At 38.3% G+C, this 20,047-nt stretch overlaps 12 non-coding genes across 12 annotated transcripts; all 12 read right to left on the bottom strand.

Annotated features, from left to right (window-relative positions):
- Positions 1–1,188: 1,188 nt before the first annotated feature.
- Positions 1,189–1,270, bottom strand: TRNAS-CGA (transfer RNA serine (anticodon CGA)). Its single transcript has one exon. It is a non-coding gene; the product is annotated as a tRNA-Ser (tRNA).
- Positions 1,271–2,749: 1,479 nt separating this feature from the next.
- Positions 2,750–2,831, bottom strand: TRNAS-CGA (transfer RNA serine (anticodon CGA)). Its single transcript has one exon. It is a non-coding gene; the product is annotated as a tRNA-Ser (tRNA).
- Positions 2,832–4,310: 1,479 nt separating this feature from the next.
- Positions 4,311–4,392, bottom strand: TRNAS-CGA (transfer RNA serine (anticodon CGA)). Its single transcript has one exon. It is a non-coding gene; the product is annotated as a tRNA-Ser (tRNA).
- A 1,479-nt stretch (positions 4,393–5,871) lies between these two features.
- On the bottom strand, positions 5,872–5,953 carry TRNAS-CGA (transfer RNA serine (anticodon CGA)). The gene has a single exon. It is a non-coding gene; the product is annotated as a tRNA-Ser (tRNA).
- Positions 5,954–7,432: 1,479 nt separating this feature from the next.
- TRNAS-CGA (transfer RNA serine (anticodon CGA)) lies at positions 7,433–7,514 on the bottom strand. The gene has a single exon. It is a non-coding gene; the product is annotated as a tRNA-Ser (tRNA).
- Positions 7,515–8,993: 1,479 nt separating this feature from the next.
- On the bottom strand, positions 8,994–9,075 carry TRNAS-CGA (transfer RNA serine (anticodon CGA)). Its single transcript has one exon. It is a non-coding gene; the product is annotated as a tRNA-Ser (tRNA).
- Positions 9,076–10,553: 1,478 nt separating this feature from the next.
- TRNAS-CGA (transfer RNA serine (anticodon CGA)) lies at positions 10,554–10,635 on the bottom strand. The gene has a single exon. It is a non-coding gene; the product is annotated as a tRNA-Ser (tRNA).
- A 1,478-nt stretch (positions 10,636–12,113) lies between these two features.
- TRNAS-CGA (transfer RNA serine (anticodon CGA)) lies at positions 12,114–12,195 on the bottom strand. Its single transcript has one exon. It is a non-coding gene; the product is annotated as a tRNA-Ser (tRNA).
- A 1,421-nt stretch (positions 12,196–13,616) lies between these two features.
- TRNAS-CGA (transfer RNA serine (anticodon CGA)) lies at positions 13,617–13,698 on the bottom strand. The gene has a single exon. It is a non-coding gene; the product is annotated as a tRNA-Ser (tRNA).
- A 1,478-nt stretch (positions 13,699–15,176) lies between these two features.
- On the bottom strand, positions 15,177–15,258 carry TRNAS-CGA (transfer RNA serine (anticodon CGA)). Its single transcript has one exon. It is a non-coding gene; the product is annotated as a tRNA-Ser (tRNA).
- Positions 15,259–16,736: 1,478 nt separating this feature from the next.
- Positions 16,737–16,818, bottom strand: TRNAS-CGA (transfer RNA serine (anticodon CGA)). The gene has a single exon. It is a non-coding gene; the product is annotated as a tRNA-Ser (tRNA).
- Positions 16,819–19,511: 2,693 nt separating this feature from the next.
- On the bottom strand, positions 19,512–19,593 carry TRNAS-UGA (transfer RNA serine (anticodon UGA)). The gene has a single exon. It is a non-coding gene; the product is annotated as a tRNA-Ser (tRNA).
- Positions 19,594–20,047: the final 454 nt, after the last annotated feature.

A 20,047-nucleotide genomic window follows, 5' to 3' on the forward strand; every position in this document is an offset into this window, starting at 1 on the left:
ATCTATCGGGTTTTTCATTGGTGACAGAGACCCCATGAATGTCATTGAGTTTTCTATAAGTAGTAAGTTCAATACAAAGTAATTATAGACCAGTAAGCTTAACATCCATTGTGGGAAAAACTTTTGAAGAGCTCTTAAAGGGACTCTGTTACCAGTTTATCAGGTCCCTAACTCCTAACTAGTCTAATAGGTGCTTTGCTGCTGATAACTACAGGGTGATTTGTAGTAAAAAAAATGTTTATTATTTGCAAAGTTATGAGCATTTTCTAAATATGTAATTTAGCCTTTATTAGACATCTGGGAGGTAACAGCAGCAATTTTCCTGAGGTGGAGCTGACTCTCAGCATCTGATGCTGTCCTATCAGCATGAAGCTGCTTCACACACATTGTGAAACTCAAGCTACAGGGAAGGGGGATCAATTCAAACAGCCATATCTCGGGCTGTGGGCCACCTAAAAAAGCAGATTTGGTGGCATTTGAAAGACTGGATTCTACTCTTTCATAAGACACCAAAATCACAGTTCTAGCTGTGACAGAACCGAAGATATCACCTGTTGAAAACACAGTCGGGAATGGACGCAGTGTACTATATGATCACACTGTGTTGCTGGACAGGGAAGGGGGAGAAGTTGTATGCTGATTGGACAGCGTCATACAGAAAACATTAGCTGCCCAGAGTAAAAAGGAGTCATCTCCTATTTGGCTATTAGAGCTACATTAGTATATATAAATAAATGCTCATAACTTTGCAAATAAACGTTTTTAAAACAAAAAACAACAAATCACACTGTAGTTATCAGCATCATAGCGCCTATTAGGCTAGTTAGGAAATTGGGAATTGATAAACTGGTGACAGAGTCCATTTAAGGGACTATATACAGGAGTATTTGACAGAAAATAGTATTATAATTGACAGCAAGCAGAGATTTACTAAGGGCAAAAGTTGTCCAACCAACCTGATATGTATTTATCAAGAGAAAAATAAAAGTCTGGACAAATGGGATGCTGTAGTTCTAGTGATTTATACTCTAAATATTGCTTGCTTTTCAGAGTTGTAAGCCAGGGGCACAGCTGGAACCACTATTATTAATGTAATTAATCAGTGACAAAGAGGATGGAATTAAAATAACTCTTTCTATAGGTGACAAACTTTAATATGTTTCTGGAAGTTCTCTTCTTAAAATAGAACATTGTGAACAGGACTTGAACCTGTGCAGGGAGACCCCATTGGATTTCGAATCCAACGCCTTAACCACTCGGCCATCACAACTTATGTACCCTGACTGTTAAGACTTCTGGCAACTACACCTAAGGGGCTAGCCTAAAATTTGAGATCAGTCTTTTGCTCTGAACTGAGCTGTGTGGTAGGACACCGTGAGAAGAAAAGTGCTTTGGTGCTGTGGCTTAGTTGGTTAAAGTGCCTGTCTAGTAAACAGGAGATCCTGAGTTCAATTCTCAGCAGTGCCTTGCTGTCAGTTGCTTTAGTTTATTCACTTGTTTATTATTTAAGTTTACATAACGAAAGTATATGATGAATCAAATTCTTTATAGGCGATTAAAAATCTATCGGGTTTTTCATTGGTGACAGAGACCCCATGAATGTCATTGAGTTTTCTATAAGTAGTAAGTTCAATACAAAGTAATTATAGACCAGTAAGCTTAACATCCATTGTGGGAAAAACTTTTGAAGAGCTCTTAAAGGGACTCTGTTACCAGTTTATCAGGTCCCTAACTCCTAACTAGTCTAATAGGTGCTTTGCTGCTGATAACTACAGGGTGATTTGTAGTAAAAAAAATGTTTATTATTTGCAAAGTTATGAGCATTTTCTAAATATGTAATTTAGCCTTTATTAGACATCTGGGAGGTAACAGCAGCAATTTTCCTGAGGTGGAGCTGACTCTCAGCATCTGATGCTGTCCTATCAGCATGAAGCTGCTTCACACACATTGTGAAACTCAAGCTACAGGGAAGGGGGATCAATTCAAACAGCCATATCTCGGGCTGTGGGCCACCTAAAAAAGCAGATTTGGTGGCATTTGAAAGACTGGATTCTGCTCTTTCATAAGACACCAAAATCACAGTTCTAGCTGTGACAGAACCGAAGATATCACCTGTTGAAAACACAGTCGGGAATGGACGCAGTGTACTATATGATCACACTGTGTTGCTGGACAGGGAAGGGGGAGAAGTTGTATGCTGATTGGACAGCGTCATACAGAAAACATTAGCTGCCCAGAGTAAAAAGGAGTCATCTCCTATTTGGCTATTAGAGCTACATTAGTATATATAAATAAATGCTCATAACTTTGCAAATAAACGTTTTTAAAACAAAAAACAACAAATCACACTGTAGTTATCAGCATCATAGCGCCTATTAGGCTAGTTAGGAAATTGGGAATTGATAAACTGGTGACAGAGTCCATTTAAGGGACTATATACAGGAGTATTTGACAGAAAATAGTATTATAATTGACAGCAAGCAGAGATTTACTAAGGGCAGAAGTTGTCCAACCAACCTGATTTGTATTTATCAAGAGAAAAATAAAAGTCTGGACAAATGGGATGCTGTAGTTATAGTGATTTATACTCTAAATATTGCTCGCTTTTCAGAGTTGTAAGCCAGGGGCACAGCTGGAACCACTATTATTAATGTAATTAATCAGTGACAAAGAGGATGGAATTAAAATAACTCTTTCTATAGGTGACAAACTTTAATATGTTTCTGGAAGTTCTCTTCTTAAAATAGAACGTTGTGAACAGGACTTGAACCTGTGCAGGGAGACCCCATTGGATTTCGAATCCAACGCCTTAACCACTCGGCCATCACAACTTATGTACCCTGACTGTTAAGACTTCTGGCAACTACACCTAAGGGGCTAGCCTAAAATTTGAGATCAGTCTTTTGCTCTGAACTGAGCTGTGTGGTAGGACACCGTGAGAAGAAAAGTGCTTTGGTGCTGTGGCTTAGTTGGTTAAAGTGCCTGTCTAGTAAACAGGAGATCCTGAGTTCAATTCTCAGCAGTGCCTTGCTGTCAGTTGCTTTAGTTTATTCACTTGTTTATTATTTAAGTTTACATAACGAAAGTATATGATGAATCAAATTCTTTATAGGCGATTAAAAATCTATCGGGTTTTTCATTGGTGACAGAGACCCCATGAATGTCATTGAGTTTTCTATAAGTAGTAAGTTCAATACAAAGTAATTATAGACCAGTAAGCTTAACATCCATTGTGGGAAAAACTTTTGAAGAGCTCTTAAAGGGACTCTGTTACCAGTTTATCAGGTCCCTAACTCCTAACTAGTCTAATAGGTGCTTTGCTGCTGATAACTACAGGGTGATTTGTAGTAAAAAAAATGTTTATTATTTGCAAAGTTATGAGCATTTTCTAAATATGTAATTTAGCCTTTATTAGACATCTTGGAGGTAACAGCAGCAATTCTCCTGAGGTGGAGCTGACTCTCAGCATCTGATGCTGTCCTATCAGCATGAAGCTGCTTCACACACATTGTGAAACTCAAGCTACAGGGAAGGGGGATCAATTCAAACAGCCATATCTCGGGCTGTGGGCCACCTAAAAAAGCAGATTTGGTGGCATTTGAAAGACTGGATTCTACTCTTTCATAAGACACCAAAATCACAGTTCTAGCTGTGACAGAACCGAAGATATCACCTGTTGAAAACACAGTCGGGAATGGACGCAGTGTACTATATGATCACACTGTGTTGCTGGACAGGGAAGGGGGAGAAGTTGTATGCTGATTGGACAGCGTCATACAGAAAACATTAGCTGCCCAGAGTAAAAAGGAGTCATCTCCTATTTGGCTATTAGAGCTACATTAGTATATATAAATAAATGCTCATAACTTTGCAAATAAACGTTTTTAAAACAAAAAACAACAAATCACACTGTAGTTATCAGCATCATAGCGCCTATTAGGCTAGTTAGGAAATTGGGAATTGATAAACTGGTGACAGAGTCCATTTAAGGGACTATATACAGGAGTATTTGACAGAAAATAGTATTATAATTGACAGCAAGCAGAGATTTACTAAGGGCAGAAGTTGTCCAACCAACCTGATTTGTATTTATCAAGAGAAAAATAAAAGTCTGGACAAATGGGATGCTGTAGTTATAGTGATTTATACTCTAAATATTGCTCGCTTTTCAGAGTTGTAAGCCAGGGGCACAGCTGGAACCACTATTATTAATGTAATTAATCAGTGACAAAGAGGATGGAATTAAAATAACTCTTTCTATAGGTGACAAACTTTAATATGTTTCTGGAAGTTCTCTTCTTAAAATAGAACGTTGTGAACAGGACTTGAACCTGTGCAGGGAGACCCCATTGGATTTCGAATCCAACGCCTTAACCACTCGGCCATCACAACTTATGTACCCTGACTGTTAAGACTTCTGGCAACTACACCTAAGGGGCTAGCCTAAAATTTGAGATCAGTCTTTTGCTCTGAACTGAGCTGTGTGGTAGGACACCGTGAGAAGAAAAGTGCTTTGGTGCTGTGGCTTAGTTGGTTAAAGTGCCTGTCTAGTAAACAGGAGATCCTGAGTTCAATTCTCAGCAGTGCCTTGCTATCAGTTGCTTTAGTTTATTCACTTGTTTATTATTTAAGTTTACATAACGAAAGTATATGATGAATCAAATTCTTTATAGGCGATTAAAAATCTATCGGGTTTTTCATTGGTGACAGAGACCCCATGAATGTCATTGAGTTTTCTATAAGTAGTAAGTTCAATACAAAGTAATTATAGACCAGTAAGCTTAACATCCATTGTGGGAAAAACTTTTGAAGAGCTCTTAAAGGGACTCTGTTACCAGTTTATCAGGTCCCTAACTCCTAACTAGTCTAATAGGTGCTTTGCTGCTGATAACTACAGGGTGATTTGTAGTAAAAAAAATGTTTATTATTTGCAAAGTTATGAGCATTTTCTAAATATGTAATTTAGCCTTTATTAGACATCTGGGAGGTAACAGCAGCAATTCTCCTGAGGTGGAGCTGACTCTCAGCATCTGATGCTGTCCTATCAGCATGAAGCTGCTTCACACACATTGTGAAACTCAAGCTACAGGGAAGGGGGATCAATTCAAACAGCCATATCTCGGGCTGTGGGCCACCTAAAAAAGCAGATTTGGTGGCATTTGAAAGACTGGATTCTACTCTTTCATAAGACACCAAAATCACAGTTCTAGCTGTGACAGAACCGAAGATATCACCTGTTGAAAACACAGTCGGGAATGGACGCAGTGTACTATATGATCACACTGTGTTGCTGGACAGGGAAGGGGGAGAAGTTGTATGCTGATTGGACAGCGTCATACAGAAAACATTAGCTGCCCAGAGTAAAAAGGAGTCATCTCCTATTTGGCTATTAGAGCTACATTAGTATATATAAATAAATGCTCATAACTTTGCAAATAAACGTTTTTAAAACAAAAAACAACAAATCACACTGTAGTTATCAGCATCATAGCGCCTATTAGGCTAGTTAGGAAATTGGGAATTGATAAACTGGTGACAGAGTCCATTTAAGGGACTATATACAGGAGTATTTGACAGAAAATAGTATTATAATTGACAGCAAGCAGAGATTTACTAAGGGCAGAAGTTGTCCAACCAACCTGATTTGTATTTATCAAGAGAAAAATAAAAGTCTGGACAAATGGGATGCTGTAGTTATAGTGATTTATACTCTAAATATTGCTCGCTTTTCAGAGTTGTAAGCCAGGGGCACAGCTGGAACCACTATTATTAATGTAATTAATCAGTGACAAAGAGGATGGAATTAAAATAACTCTTTCTATAGGTGACAAACTTTAATATGTTTCTGGAAGTTCTCTTCTTAAAATAGAACGTTGTGAACAGGACTTGAACCTGAGCAGGGAGACCCCATTGGTTTTCGAATCCAACGCCTTAACCACTCGGCCATCACAACTTATGTACCCTGACTGTTAAGACTTCTGGCAACTACACCTAAGGGGCTAGCCTAAAATTTGAGATCAGTCTTTTGCTCTGAACTGAGCTGTGTGGTAGGACACCGTGAGAAGAAAAGTGCTTTGGTGCTGTGGCTTAGTTGGTTAAAGTGCCTGTCTAGTAAACAGGAGATCCTGAGTTCAATTCTCAGCAGTGCCTTGCTATCAGTTGCTTTAGTTTATTCACTTGTTTATTATTTAAGTTTACATAACGAAAGTATATGATGAATCAAATTCTTTATAGGCGATTAAAAATCTATCGGGTTTTTCATTGGTGACAGAGACCCCATGAATGTCATTGAGTTTTCTATAAGTAGTAAGTTCAATACAAAGTAATTATAGACCAGTAAGCTTAACATCCATTGTGGGAAAAACTTTTGAAGAGCTCTTAAAGGGACTCTGTTACCAGTTTATCAGGTCCCTAACTCCTAACTAGTCTAATAGGTGCTTTGCTGCTGATAACTACAGGGTGATTTGTAGTAAAAAAAATGTTTATTATTTGCAAAGTTATGAGCATTTTCTAAATATGTAATTTAGCCTTTATTAGACATCTGGGAGGTAACAGCAGCAATTCTCCTGAGGTGGAGCTGACTCTCAGCATCTGATGCTGTCCTATCAGCATGAAGCTGCTTCACACACATTGTGAAACTCAAGCTACAGGGAAGGGGGATCAATTCAAACAGCCATATCTCGGGCTGTGGGCCACCTAAAAAAGCAGATTTGGTGGCATTTGAAAGACTGGATTCTACTCTTTCATAAGACACCAAAATCACAGTTCTAGCTGTGACAGAACCGAAGATATCACCTGTTGAAAACACAGTCGGGAATGGACGCAGTGTACTATATGATCACACTGTGTTGCTGGACAGGGAAGGGGGAGAAGTTGTATGCTGATTGGACAGCGTCATACAGAAAACATTAGCTGCCCAGAGTAAAAAGGAGTCATCTCCTATTTGGCTATTAGAGCTACATTAGTATATATAAATAAATGCTCATAACTTTGCAAATAAACGTTTTTAAAACAAAAAACAACAAATCACACTGTAGTTATCAGCATCATAGCGCCTATTAGGCTAGTTAGGAAATTGGGAATTGATAAACTGGTGACAGAGTCCATTTAAGGGACTATATACAGGAGTATTTGACAGAAAATAGTATTATAATTGACAGCAAGCAGAGATTTACTAAGGGCAGAAGTTGTCCAACCAACCTGATTTGTATTTATCAAGAGAAAAATAAAAGTCTGGACAAATGGGATGCTGTAGTTATAGTGATTTATACTCTAAATATTGCTCGCTTTTCAGAGTTGTAAGCCAGGGGCACAGCTGGAACCACTATTATTAATGTAATTAATCAGTGACAAAGAGGATGGAATTAAAATAACTCTTTCTATAGGTGACAAACTTTAATATGTTTCTGGAAGTTCTCTTCTTAAAATAGAACGTTGTGAACAGGACTTGAACCTGAGCAGGGAGACCCCATTGGTTTTCGAATCCAACGCCTTAACCACTCGGCCATCACAACTTATGTACCCTGACTGTTAAGACTTCTGGCAACTACACCTAAGGGGCTAGCCTAAAATTTGAGATCAGTCTTTTGCTCTGAACTGAGCTGTGTGGTAGGACACCGTGAGAAGAAAAGTGCTTTGGTGCTGTGGCTTAGTTGGTTAAAGTGCCTGTCTAGTAAACAGGAGATCCTGAGTTCAATTCTCAGCAGTGCCTTGCTATCAGTTGCTTTAGTTTATTCACTTGTTTATTATTTAAGTTTACATAACGAAAGTATATGATGAATCAAATTCTTTATAGGCGATTAAAAATCTATCGGGTTTTTCATTGGTGACAGAGACCCCATGAATGTCATTGAGTTTTCTATAAGTAGTAAGTTCAATACAAAGTAATTATAGACCAGTAAGCTTAACATCCATTGTGGGAAAAACTTTTGAAGAGCTCTTAAAGGGACTCTGTTACCAGTTTATCAGGTCCCTAACTCCTAACTAGTCTAATAGGTGCTTTGCTGCTGATAACTACAGGGTGATTTGTAGTAAAAAAAATGTTTATTATTTGCAAAGTTATGAGCATTTTCTAAATATGTAATTTAGCCTTTATTAGACATCTGGGAGGTAACAGCAGCAATTCTCCTGAGGTGGAGCTGACTCTCAGCATCTGATGCTGTCCTATCAGCATGAAGCTGCTTCACACACATTGTGAAACTCAAGCTACAGGGAAGGGGGATCAATTCAAACAGCCATATCTCGGGCTGTGGGCCACCTAAAAAAGCAGATTTGGTGGCATTTGAAAGACTGGATTCTACTCTTTCATAAGACACCAAAATCACAGTTCTAGCTGTGACAGAACCGAAGATATCACCTGTTGAAAACACAGTCGGGAATGGACGCAGTGTACTATATGATCACACTGTGTTGCTGGACAGGGAAGGGGGAGAAGTTGTATGCTGATTGGACAGCGTCATACAGAAAACATTAGCTGCCCAGAGTAAAAAGGAGTCATCTCCTATTTGGCTATTAGAGCTACATTAGTATATATAAATAAATGCTCATAACTTTGCAAATAAACGTTTTTAAAACAAAAAACAACAAATCACACTGTAGTTATCAGCATCATAGCGCCTATTAGGCTAGTTAGGAAATTGGGAATTGATAAACTGGTGACAGAGTCCATTTAAGGGACTATATACAGGAGTATTTGACAGAAAATAGTATTATAATTGACAGCAAGCAGAGATTTACTAAGGGCAGAAGTTGTCCAACCAACCTGATTTGTATTTATCAAGAGAAAAATAAAAGTCTGGACAAATGGGATGCTGTAGTTATAGTGATTTATACTCTAAATATTGCTCGCTTTTCAGAGTTGTAAGCCAGGGGCACAGCTGGAACCACTATTATTAATGTAATTAATCAGTGACAAAGAGGATGGAATTAAAATAACTCTTTCTATAGGTGACAAACTTTAATATGTTTCTGGAAGTTCTCTTCTTAAAATAGAACGTTGTGAACAGGACTTGAACCTGTGCAGGGAGACCCCATTGGATTTCGAATCCAACGCCTTAACCACTCGGCCATCACAACTTATGTACCCTGACTGTTAAGACTTCTGGCAACTACACCTAAGGGGCTAGCCTAAAATTTGAGATCAGTCTTTTGCTCTGAACTGAGCTGTGTGGTAGGACACCGTGAGAAGAAAAGTGCTTTGGTGCTGTGGCTTAGTTGGTTAAAGTGCCTGTCTAGTAAACAGGAGATCCTGAGTTCAATTCTCAGCAGTGCCTTGCTATCAGTTGCTTTAGTTTATTCACTTGTTTATTATTTAAGTTTACATAACGAAAGTATATGATGAATCAAATTCTTTATAGGCGATTAAAAATCTATCGGGTTTTTCATTGGTGACAGAGACCCCATGAATGTCATTGAGTTTTCTATAAGTAGTAAGTTCAATACAAAGTAATTATAGACCAGAAAGCTTAACATCCATTGTGGGAAAAACTTTTGAAGAGCTCTTAAAGGGACTCTGTTACCAGTTTATCAGGTCCCTAACTCCTAACTAGTCTAATAGGTGCTTTGCTGCTGATAACTACAGGGTGATTTGTAGTAAAAAAAATGTTTATTATTTGCAAAGTTATGAGCATTTTCTAAATATGTAATTTAGCCTTTATTAGACATCTGGGAGGTAACAGCAGCAATTCTCCTGAGGTGGAGCTGACTCTCAGCATCTGATGCTGTCCTATCAGCATGAAGCTGCTTCACACACATTGTGAAACTCAAGCTACAGGGAAGGGGGATCAATTCAAACAGCCATATCTCGGGCTGTGGGCCACCTAAAAAAGCAGATTTGGTGGCATTTGAAAGACTGGATTCTACTCTTTCATATGACACCAAAATCACAGTTCTAGCTGTGACAGAACCGAAGATATCACCTGTTGAAACACAGTCGGGAATGGACGCAGTGTACTATATGATCACACTGTGTTGCTGGACAGGGAAGGGGGAGAAGTTGTATGCTGATTGGACAGCGTCATACAGAAAACATTAGCTGCCCAGAGTAAAAAGGAGTCATCTCCTATTTGGCTATTAGAGCTACATTAGTATATATAAATAAATGCTCATAACTTTGCAAATAAACGTTTTTAAAACAAAAAACAACAAATCACACTGTAGTTATCAGCATCATAGCGCCTATTAGGCTAGTTAGGAAATTGGGAATTGATAAACTGGTGACAGAGTCCATTTAAGGGACTATATACAGGAGTATTTGACAGAAAATAGTATTATAATTGACAGCAAGCAGAGATTTACTAAGGGCAGAAGTTGTCCAACCAACCTGATTTGTATTTATCAAGAGAAAAATAAAAGTCTGGACAAATGGGATGCTGTAGTTATAGTGATTTATACTCTAAATATTGCTCGCTTTTCAGAGTTGTAAGCCAGGGGCACAGCTGGAACCACTATTATTAATGTAATTAATCAGTGACAAAGAGGATGGAATTAAAATAACTCTTTCTATAGGTGACAAACTTTAATATGTTTCTGGAAGTTCTCTTCTTAAAATAGAACGTTGTGAACAGGACTTGAACCTGTGCAGGGAGACCCCATTGGATTTCGAATCCAACGCCTTAACCACTCGGCCATCACAACTTATGTACCCTGACTGTTAAGACTTCTGGCAACTACACCTAAGGGGCTAGCCTAAAATTTGAGATCAGTCTTTTGCTCTGAACTGAGCTGTGTGGTAGGACACCGTGAGAAGAAAAGTGCTTTGGTGCTGTGGCTTAGTTGGTTAAAGTGCCTGTCTAGTAAACAGGAGATCCTGAGTTCAAATCTCAGCAGTGCCTTGCTATTTGTTGCTTTAGTTTATTCACTTGTTTATTATTTAAGTTTACATAACTAAAGTATATGATGAATAAAATTCTTTATAGGCGATTAAAAATCTATCGGGTTTTTCATTGGTGACAGAGACCCCATGAATGTCATTGAGTTTTCTATAAGTAGTAAGTTCAATACAAAGTAATTATAGACCAGTAAGCTTAACATCCATTGTGGGAAAAACTTTTGAAGAGCTCTTAAAGGGACTCTGTTACCAGTTTATCAGGTCCCTAACTCCTAACTAGTCTAATAGGTGCTTTGCTGCTGATAACTACAGGGTGATTTGTAGTAAAAAAATGTTTATTATTTGCAAAGTTATGAGCATTTTCTAAATATGTAATTTAGCCTTTATTAGACATCTGGGAGGTAACAGCAGCAATTCTCCTGAGGTGGAGCTGACTCTCAGCATCTGATGCTGTCCTATCAGCATGAAGCTGCTTCACACACATTGTGAAACTCAAGCTACAGGGAAGGGGGATCAATTCAAACAGCCATATCTCGGGCTGTGGGCCACCTAAAAAAGCAGATTTGGTGGCATTTGAAAGACTGGATTCTACTCTTTCATAAGACACCAAAATCACAGTTCTAGCTGTGACAGAACCGAAGATATCACCTGTTGAAAACACAGTCGGGAATGGACGCAGTGTATGTTATGATCACACTGTGTTGCTGGACAGGGAAGGGGGAGAAGTTGTATGCTGATTGGACAGCGTCATACAGAAAACATTAGCTGCCCAGAGTAAAAAGGAGTCATCTCCTATTTGGCTATTAGAGCTACATTAGTATATATAAATAAATGCTCATAACTTTGCAAATAAACGTTTTTAAAACAAAAAACAACAAATCACACTGTAGTTATCAGCATCATAGCGCCTATTAGGCTAGTTAGGAAATTGGGAATTGATAAACTGGTGACAGAGTCCATTTAAGGGACTATATACAGGAGTATTTGACAGAAAATAGTATTATAATTGACAGCAAGCAGAGATTTACTAAGGGCAGAAGTTGTCCAACCAACCTGATTTGTATTTATCAAGAGAAAAATAAAAGTCTGGACAAATGGGATGCTGTAGTTATAGTGATTTATACTCTAAATATTGCTCGCTTTTCAGAGTTGTAAGCCAGGGGCACAGCTGGAACCACTATTATTAATGTAATTAATCAGTGACAAAGAGGATGGAATTAAAATAACTCTTTCTATAGGTGACAAACTTTAATATGTTTCTGGAAGTTCTCTTCTTAAAATAGAACGTTGTGAACAGGACTTGAACCTGTGCAGGAAGACCCCATTGGATTTCGAATCCAACGCCTTAACCACTCGGCCATCACAACTTATGTACCCTGACTGTTAAGACTTCTGGCAACTACACCTAAGGGGCTAGCCTAAAATTTGAGATCAGTCTTTTGCTCTGAACTGAGCTGTGTGGTAGGACACCGTGAGAAGAAAAGTGCTTTGGTGCTGTGGCTTAGTTGGTTAAAGTGCCTGTCTAGTAAACAGGAGATCCTGAGTTCAATTCTCAGCAGTGCCTTGCTATCAGTTGCTTTAGTTTATTCACTTGTTTATTATTTAAGTTTACATAACGAAAGTATATGATGAATCAAATTCTTTATAGGCGATTAAAAATCTATCGGGTTTTTCATTGGTGACAGAGACCCCATGAATGTCATTGAGTTTTCTATAAGTAGTAAGTTCAATACAAAGTAATTATAGACCAGTAAGCTTAACATCCATTGTGGGAAAAACTTTTGAAGAGCTCTTAAAGGGACTCTGTTACCAGTTTATCAGGTCCCTAACTCCTAACTAGTCTAATAGGTGCTTTGCTGCTGATAACTACAGGGTGATTTGTAGTAAAAAAATGTTTATTATTTGCAAAGTTATGAGCATTTTCTAAATATGTAATTTAGCCTTTATTAGACATCTGGGAGGTAACAGCAGCAATTCTCCTGAGGTGGAGCTGACTCTCAGCATCTGATGCTGTCCTATCAGCATGAAGCTGCTTCACACACATTGTGAAACTCAAGCTACAGGGAAGGGGGATCAATTCAAACAGCCATATCTCGGGCTGTGGGCCACCTAAAAAAGCAGATTTGGTGGCATTTGAAAGACTGGATTCTACTCTTTCATAAGACACCAAAATCACAGTTCTAGCTGTGACAGAACCGAAGATATCACCTGTTGAAAACACAGTCGGGAATGGACGCAGTGTATGTTATGATCACACTGTGTTGCTGGACAGGGAAGGGGGAGAAGTTGTATGCTGATTGGACAGCGTCATACAGAAAACATTAGCTGCCCAGAGTAAAAAGGAGTCATCTCCTATTTGGCTATTAGAGCTACATTAGTATATATAAATAAATGCTCATAACTTTGCAAATAAACGTTTTTAAAACAAAAAACAACAAATCACACTGTAGTTGTAGAGTCCATTTAAGGGACTATATACAGGAGTATTTGACAGAAAATAGTATTATAATTGACAGCAAGCAGAGATTTACTAAGGGCAGAAGTTGTCCAACCAACCTGATTTGTATTTATCAAGAGAAAAATAAAAGTCTGGACAAATGGGATGCTGTAGTTATAGTGATTTATACTCTAAATATTGCTCGCTTTTCAGAGTTGTAAGCCAGGGGCACAGCTGGAACCACTATTATTAATGTAATTAATCAGTGACAAAGAGGATGGAATTAAAATAACTCTTTCTATAGGTGACAAACTTTAATATGTTTCTGGAAGTTCTCTTCTTAAAATAGAACGTTGTGAACAGGACTTGAACCTGTGCAGGAAGACCCCATTGGATTTCGAATCCAACGCCTTAACCACTCGGCCATCACAACTTATGTACCCTGACTGTTAAGACTTCTGGCAACTACACCTAAGGGGCTAGCCTAAAATTTGAGATAAGTCTTTTGCTCTGAACTGAGCTGTGTGGTAGGACACCGTGAGAAGAAAAGTGCTTTGGTGCTGTGGCTTAGTTGGTTAAAGTGCCTGTCTAGTAAACAGGAGATCCTGAGTTCAATTCTCAGCAGTGCCTTGCTATCAGTTGCTTTAGTTTATTCACTTGTTTATTATTTAAGTTTACATAACGAAAGTATATGATGAATCAAATTCTTTATAGGCGATTAAAAATCTATCGGGTTTTTCATTGGTGACAGAGACCCCATGAATGTCATTGAGTTTTCTATAAGTAGTAAGTTCAATACAAAGTAATTATAGACCAGTAAGCTTAACATCCATTGTGGGAAAAACTTTTGAAGAGCTCTTAAAGGGACTCTGTTACCAGTTTATCAGGTCCCTAACTCCTAACTAGTCTAATAGGTGCTTTGCTGCTGATAACTACAGGGTGATTTGTAGTAAAAAAATGTTTATTATTTGCAAAGTTATGAGCATTTTCTAAATATGTAATTTAGCCTTTATTAGACATCTGGGAGGTAACAGCAGCAATTCTCCTGAGGTGGAGCTGACTCTCAGCATCTGATGCTGTCCTATCAGCATGAAGCTGCTTCACACACATTGTGAAACTCAAGCTACAGGGAAGGGGGATCAATTCAAACAGCCATATCTCGGGCTGTGGGCCACCTAAAAAAGCAGATTTGGTGGCATTTGAAAGACTGGATTCTACTCTTTCATAAGACACCAAAATCACAGTTCTAGCTGTGACAGAACCGAAGATATCACCTGTTGAAAACACAGTCGGGAATGGACGCAGTGTATGTTATGATCACACTGTGTTGCTGGACAGGGAAGGGGGAGAAGTTGTATGCTGATTGGACAGCGTCATACAGAAAACATTAGCTGCCCAGAGTAAAAAGGAGTCATCTCCTATTTGGCTATTAGAGCTACATTAGTATATATAAATAAATGCTCATAACTTTGCAAATAAACGTTTTTAAAACAAAAAACAACAAATCACACTGTAGTTATCAGCATCATAGCGCCTATTAGGCTAGTTAGGAAATTGGGAATTGATAAACTGGTGACAGAGTCCATTTAAGGGACTATATACAGGAGTATTTGACAGAAAATAGTATTATAATTGACAGCAAGCAGAGATTTACTAAGGGCAGAAGTTGTCCAACCAACCTGATTTGTATTTATCAAGAGAAAAATAAAAGTCTGGACAAATGGGATGCTGTAGTTATAGTGATTTATACTCTAAATATTGCTCGCTTTTCAGAGTTGTAAGCCAGGGGCACAGCTGGAACCACTATTATTAATGTAATTAATCAGTGACAAAGAGGATGGAATTAAAATAACTCTTTCTATAGGTGACAAACTTTAATATGTTTCTGGAAGTTCTCTTCTTAAAATAGAACGTTGTGAACAGGACTTGAACCTGTGCAGGAAGACCCCATTGGATTTCGAATCCAACGCCTTAACCACTCGGCCATCACAACTTATGTACCCTGACTGTTAAGACTTCTGGCAACTACACCTAAGGGGCTAGCCTAAAATTTGAGATCAGTCTTTTGCTCTGAACTGAGCTGTGTGGTAGGACACCGTGAGAAGAAAAGTGCTTTGGTGCTGTGGCTTAGTTGGTTAAAGTGCCTGTCTAGTAAACAGGAGATCCTGAGTTCAATTCTCAGCAGTGCCTTGCTATCAGTTGCTTTAGTTTATTCACTTGTTTATTATTTAAGTTTACATAACGAAAGTATATGATGAATCAAATTCTTTATAGGCGATTAAAAATCTATCGGGTTTTTCATTGGTGACAGAGACCCCATGAATGTCATTGAGTTTTCTATAAGTAGTAAGTTCAATACAAAGTAATTATAGACCAGTAAGCTTAACATCCATTGTGGGAAAAACTTTTGAAGAGCTCTTAAAGGGACTCTGTTACCAGTTTATCAGGTCCCTAACTCCTAACTAGTCTAATAGGTGCTTTGCTGCTGATAACTACAGGGTGATTTGTAGTAAAAAAATGTTTATTATTTGCAAAGTTATGAGCATTTTCTAAATATGTAATTTAGCCTTTATTAGACATCTGGGAGGTAACAGCAGCAATTCTCCTGAGGTGGAGCTGACTCTCAGCATCTGATGCTGTCCTATCAGCATGAAGCTGCTTCACACACATTGTGAAACTCAAGCTACAGGGAAGGGGGATCAATTCAAACAGCCATATCTCGGGCTGTGGGCCACCTAAAAAAGCAGATTTGGTGGCATTTGAAAGACTGGATTCTACTCTTTCATAAGACACCAAAATCACAGTTCTAGCTGTGACAGAACCGAAGATATCACCTGTTGAAAACACAGTCGGGAATGGACGCAGTGTACTATATGATCACACTGTGTTGCTGGACAGGGAAGGGGGAGAAGTTGTATGCTGATTGGACAGCGTCATACAGAAAACATTAGCTGCCCAGAGTAAAAAGGAGTCATCTCCTATTTGGCTATTAGAGCTACATTAGTATATATAAATAAATGCTCATAACTTTGCAAATAAACGTTTTTAAAACAAAAAACAACAAATCACACTGTAGTTATCAGCATCATAGCGCCTATTAGGCTAGTTAGGAAATTGGGAATTGATAAACTGGTGACAGAGTCCATTTAAGGGACTATATACAGGAGTATTTGACAGAAAATAGTATTATAATTGACAGCAAGCAGAGATTTACTAAGGGCAGAAGTTGTCCAACCAACCTGATTTGTATTTATCAAGAGAAAAATAAAAGTCTGGACAAATGGGATGCTGTAGTTATAGTGATTTATACTCTAAATATTGCTCGCTTTTCAGAGTTGTAAGCCAGGGGCACAGCTGGAACCACTATTATTAATGTAATTAATCAGTGACAAAGAGGATGGAATTAAAATAACTCTTTCTATAGGTGACAAACTTTAATATGTTTCTGGAAGTTCTCTTCTTAAAATAGAACGTTGTGAACAGGACTTGAACCTGTGCAGGAAGACCCCATTGGATTTCGAATCCAACGCCTTAACCACTCGGCCATCACAACTTATGTACCCTGACTGTTAAGACTTCTGGCAACTACACCTAAGGGGCTAGCCTACAATTTGAGATCAGTCTTTTGCTCTGAACTGAGCTGTGTGGTAGGACACCGTGAGAAGAAAAGTGCTTTGGTGCTGTGGCTTAGTTGGTTAAAGTGCCTGTCTAGTAAACAGGAGATCCTGAGTTCAATTCTCAGCAGTGCCTTGCTATCAGTTGCTTTAGTTTATTCACTTGTTTATTATTTAAGTTTACATAACGAAAGTATATGATGAATCAAATTCTTTATAGGCGATTAAAAATCTATCGGGTTTTTCATTGGTGACAGAGACCCCATGAATGTCATTGAGTTTTCTATAAGTAGTAAGTTCAATACAAAGTAATTATAGACCAGTAAGCTTAACATCCATTGTGGGAAAAACTTTTGAAGAGCTCTTAAAGGGACTCTGTTACCAGTTTATCAGGTCCCTAACTCCTAACTAGTCTAATAGGTGCTTTGCTGCTGATAACTACAGGGTGATTTGTAGTAAAAAAATGTTTATTATTTGCAAAGTTATGAGCATTTTCTAAATATGTAATTTAGCCTTTATTAGACATCTGGGAGGTAACAGCAGCAATTCTCCTGAGGTGGAGCTGACTCTCAGCATCTGATGCTGTCCTATCAGCATGAAGCTGCTTCACACACATTGTGAAACTCAAGCTACAGGGAAGGGGGATCAATTCAAACAGCCATATCTCGGGCTGTGGGCCACCTAAAAAAGCAGATTTGGTGGCATTTGAAAGACTGGATTCTACTCTTTCATAAGACACCAAAATCACAGTTCTAGCTGTGACAGAACCGAAGATATCACCTGTTGAAAACACAGTCGGGAATGGACGCAGTGTACTATATGATCACACTGTGTTGCTGGACAGGGAAGGGGGAGAAGTTGTATGCTGATTGGACAGCGTCATACAGAAAACATTAGCTGCCCAGAGTAAAAAGGAGTCATCTCCTATTTGGCTATTAGAGCTACATTAGTATATATAAATAAATGCTCATAACTTTGCAAATAAACGTTTTTAAAACAAAAAACAACAAATCACACTGTAGTTATCAGCATCATAGCGCCTATTAGGCTAGTTAGGAAATTGGGAATTGATAAACTGGTGACAGAGTCCATTTAAGGGACTATATACAGGAGTATTTGACAGAAAATAGTATTATAATTGACAGCAAGCAGAGATTTACTAAGGGCAGAAGTTGTCCAACCAACCTGATTTGTATTTATCAAGAGAAAAATAAAAGTCTGGACAAATGCTCTGAACTGAGCTGTGCGGTAGGACACCGTGAGAAGAAAAGTGCTTTGGTGCTGTGGCTTAGTTGGTTAAAGTGCCTGTCTAGTAAACAGGAGATCCTGAGTTCAATTCTCAGCAGTGCCTTGCTATCAGTTGCTTTAGTTTATTCACTTGTTTATTATTTAAGTTTACATAACTAAAGTATATGATGAATCAAATTCTTTATAGGCGATTAAAAATCTATCGGGTTTTTCATTGGTGACAGAGACCCCATGAATGTCATTGAGTATTCTATAAGTAGTAAGTTCAATACAAAGTAATTATAGACCAGTAAGCTTAACATCCATTGTGGGAAAAACTTTTGAAGAGCTCTTAAAGGGACTCTGTTACCAGTTTATCAGGTCCCTAACTCCTAACTAGTCTAATAGGTGCTTTGCTGCTGATAACTACAGGGTGATTTGTAGTAAAAAAATGTTTATTATTTGCAAAGTTATGAGCATTTTCTAAATATGTAATTTAGCCTTTATTAGACATCTGGGAGGTAACAGCAGCAATTTTCCTGAGGTGGAGCTGACTCTCAGCATCTGATGCTGTCCTATCAGCATGAAGCTGCTTCACACACATTGTGAAACTCAAGCTACAGGGAAGGGGGATCAATTCAAACAGCCATATCTCGGGCTGTGGGCCACCTAAAAAAGCAGATTTGGTGGCATTTGAAAGACTGGATTCTACTCTTTCATAAGACACCAAAATCACAGTTCTAGCTGTGACAGAACCGAAGATATCACCTGTTGAAAACACAGTCGGGAATGGACGCAGTGTACTATATGATCACACTGTGTTGCTGGACAGGGAAGGGGGAGAAGTTGTATGCTGATTGGACAGCGTCATACAGAAAACATTAGCTGCCCAGAGTAAAAAGGAGTCATCTCCTATTTGGCTATTAGAGCTACATTAGTATATATAAATAAATGCTCATAACTTTGCAAATAAACGTTTTTAAAACAAAAAACAACAAATCACACTGTAGTTATCAGCATCATAGCGCCTATTAGGCTAGTTAGGAAATTGGGAATTGATAAACTGGTGACAGAGTCCATTTAAGGGACTATATACAGGAGTATTTGACAGAAAATAGTATTATAATTGACAGCAAGCAGAGATTTACTAAGGGCAGAAGTTGTCCAACCAACCTGATTTGTATTTATCAAGAGAAAAATAAAAGTCTGGACAAATGGGATGCTGTAGTTATAGTGATTTATACTCTAAATATTGCTCGCTTTTCAGAGTTGTAAGCCAGGGGCACAGCTGGAACCACTATTATTAATGTAATTAATCAGTGACAAAGAGGATGGAATTAAAATAACACTTTCTATAGGTGACAAACTTTAATATGTTTCTGGAAGTTCTCTTCTTAAAATAGAACGTTGTGAACAGGACTTGAACCTGTGCAGGGAGACCCCATTGGATTTCAAATCCAACGCCTTAACCACTCGGCCATCACAACTTATGAACCCTGACTGTTAAGACTTCTGGCAACTACACCTAAGGGGCTAGCCTAAAATATGAGATCAGTCTTTTGCTCTGAACTGAGCTGTGTGGTAGGACACTGTGAGAAGAAAAGTGCTTTGGTGCTGTGGCTTAGTTGGTTAAAGTGCCTGTCTAGTAAACAGGAGATCCTGAGTTCAATTCTCAGCAGTCCCTTGCTATCAGTTGCTTTAGTTTATTCACTTGTTTATTATTTAAGTTTACATAACTAAAGTATATGATGAATCAAATTCTTTATAGGCGATTAAAAATCTATCGGGTTTTTCATTGGTGACAGAGACCCCATGAATGTCATTGAGTTTTCTATAAGTAGTAAGTTCAATACAAAGTAATTATAGACCAGTAAGCTTAACATCCATTGTGGGAAAAACTTTTGAAGAGCTCTTAAAGGGACTCTGTTACCAGTTTATCAG

This window comes from Rhinoderma darwinii, assembly GCF_050947455.1.
Source record: "Rhinoderma darwinii isolate aRhiDar2 chromosome 3 unlocalized genomic scaffold, aRhiDar2.hap1 SUPER_3_unloc_13, whole genome shotgun sequence".
NCBI classification, from domain to species: Eukaryota; Metazoa; Chordata; class Amphibia; order Anura; family Rhinodermatidae; genus Rhinoderma; species Rhinoderma darwinii.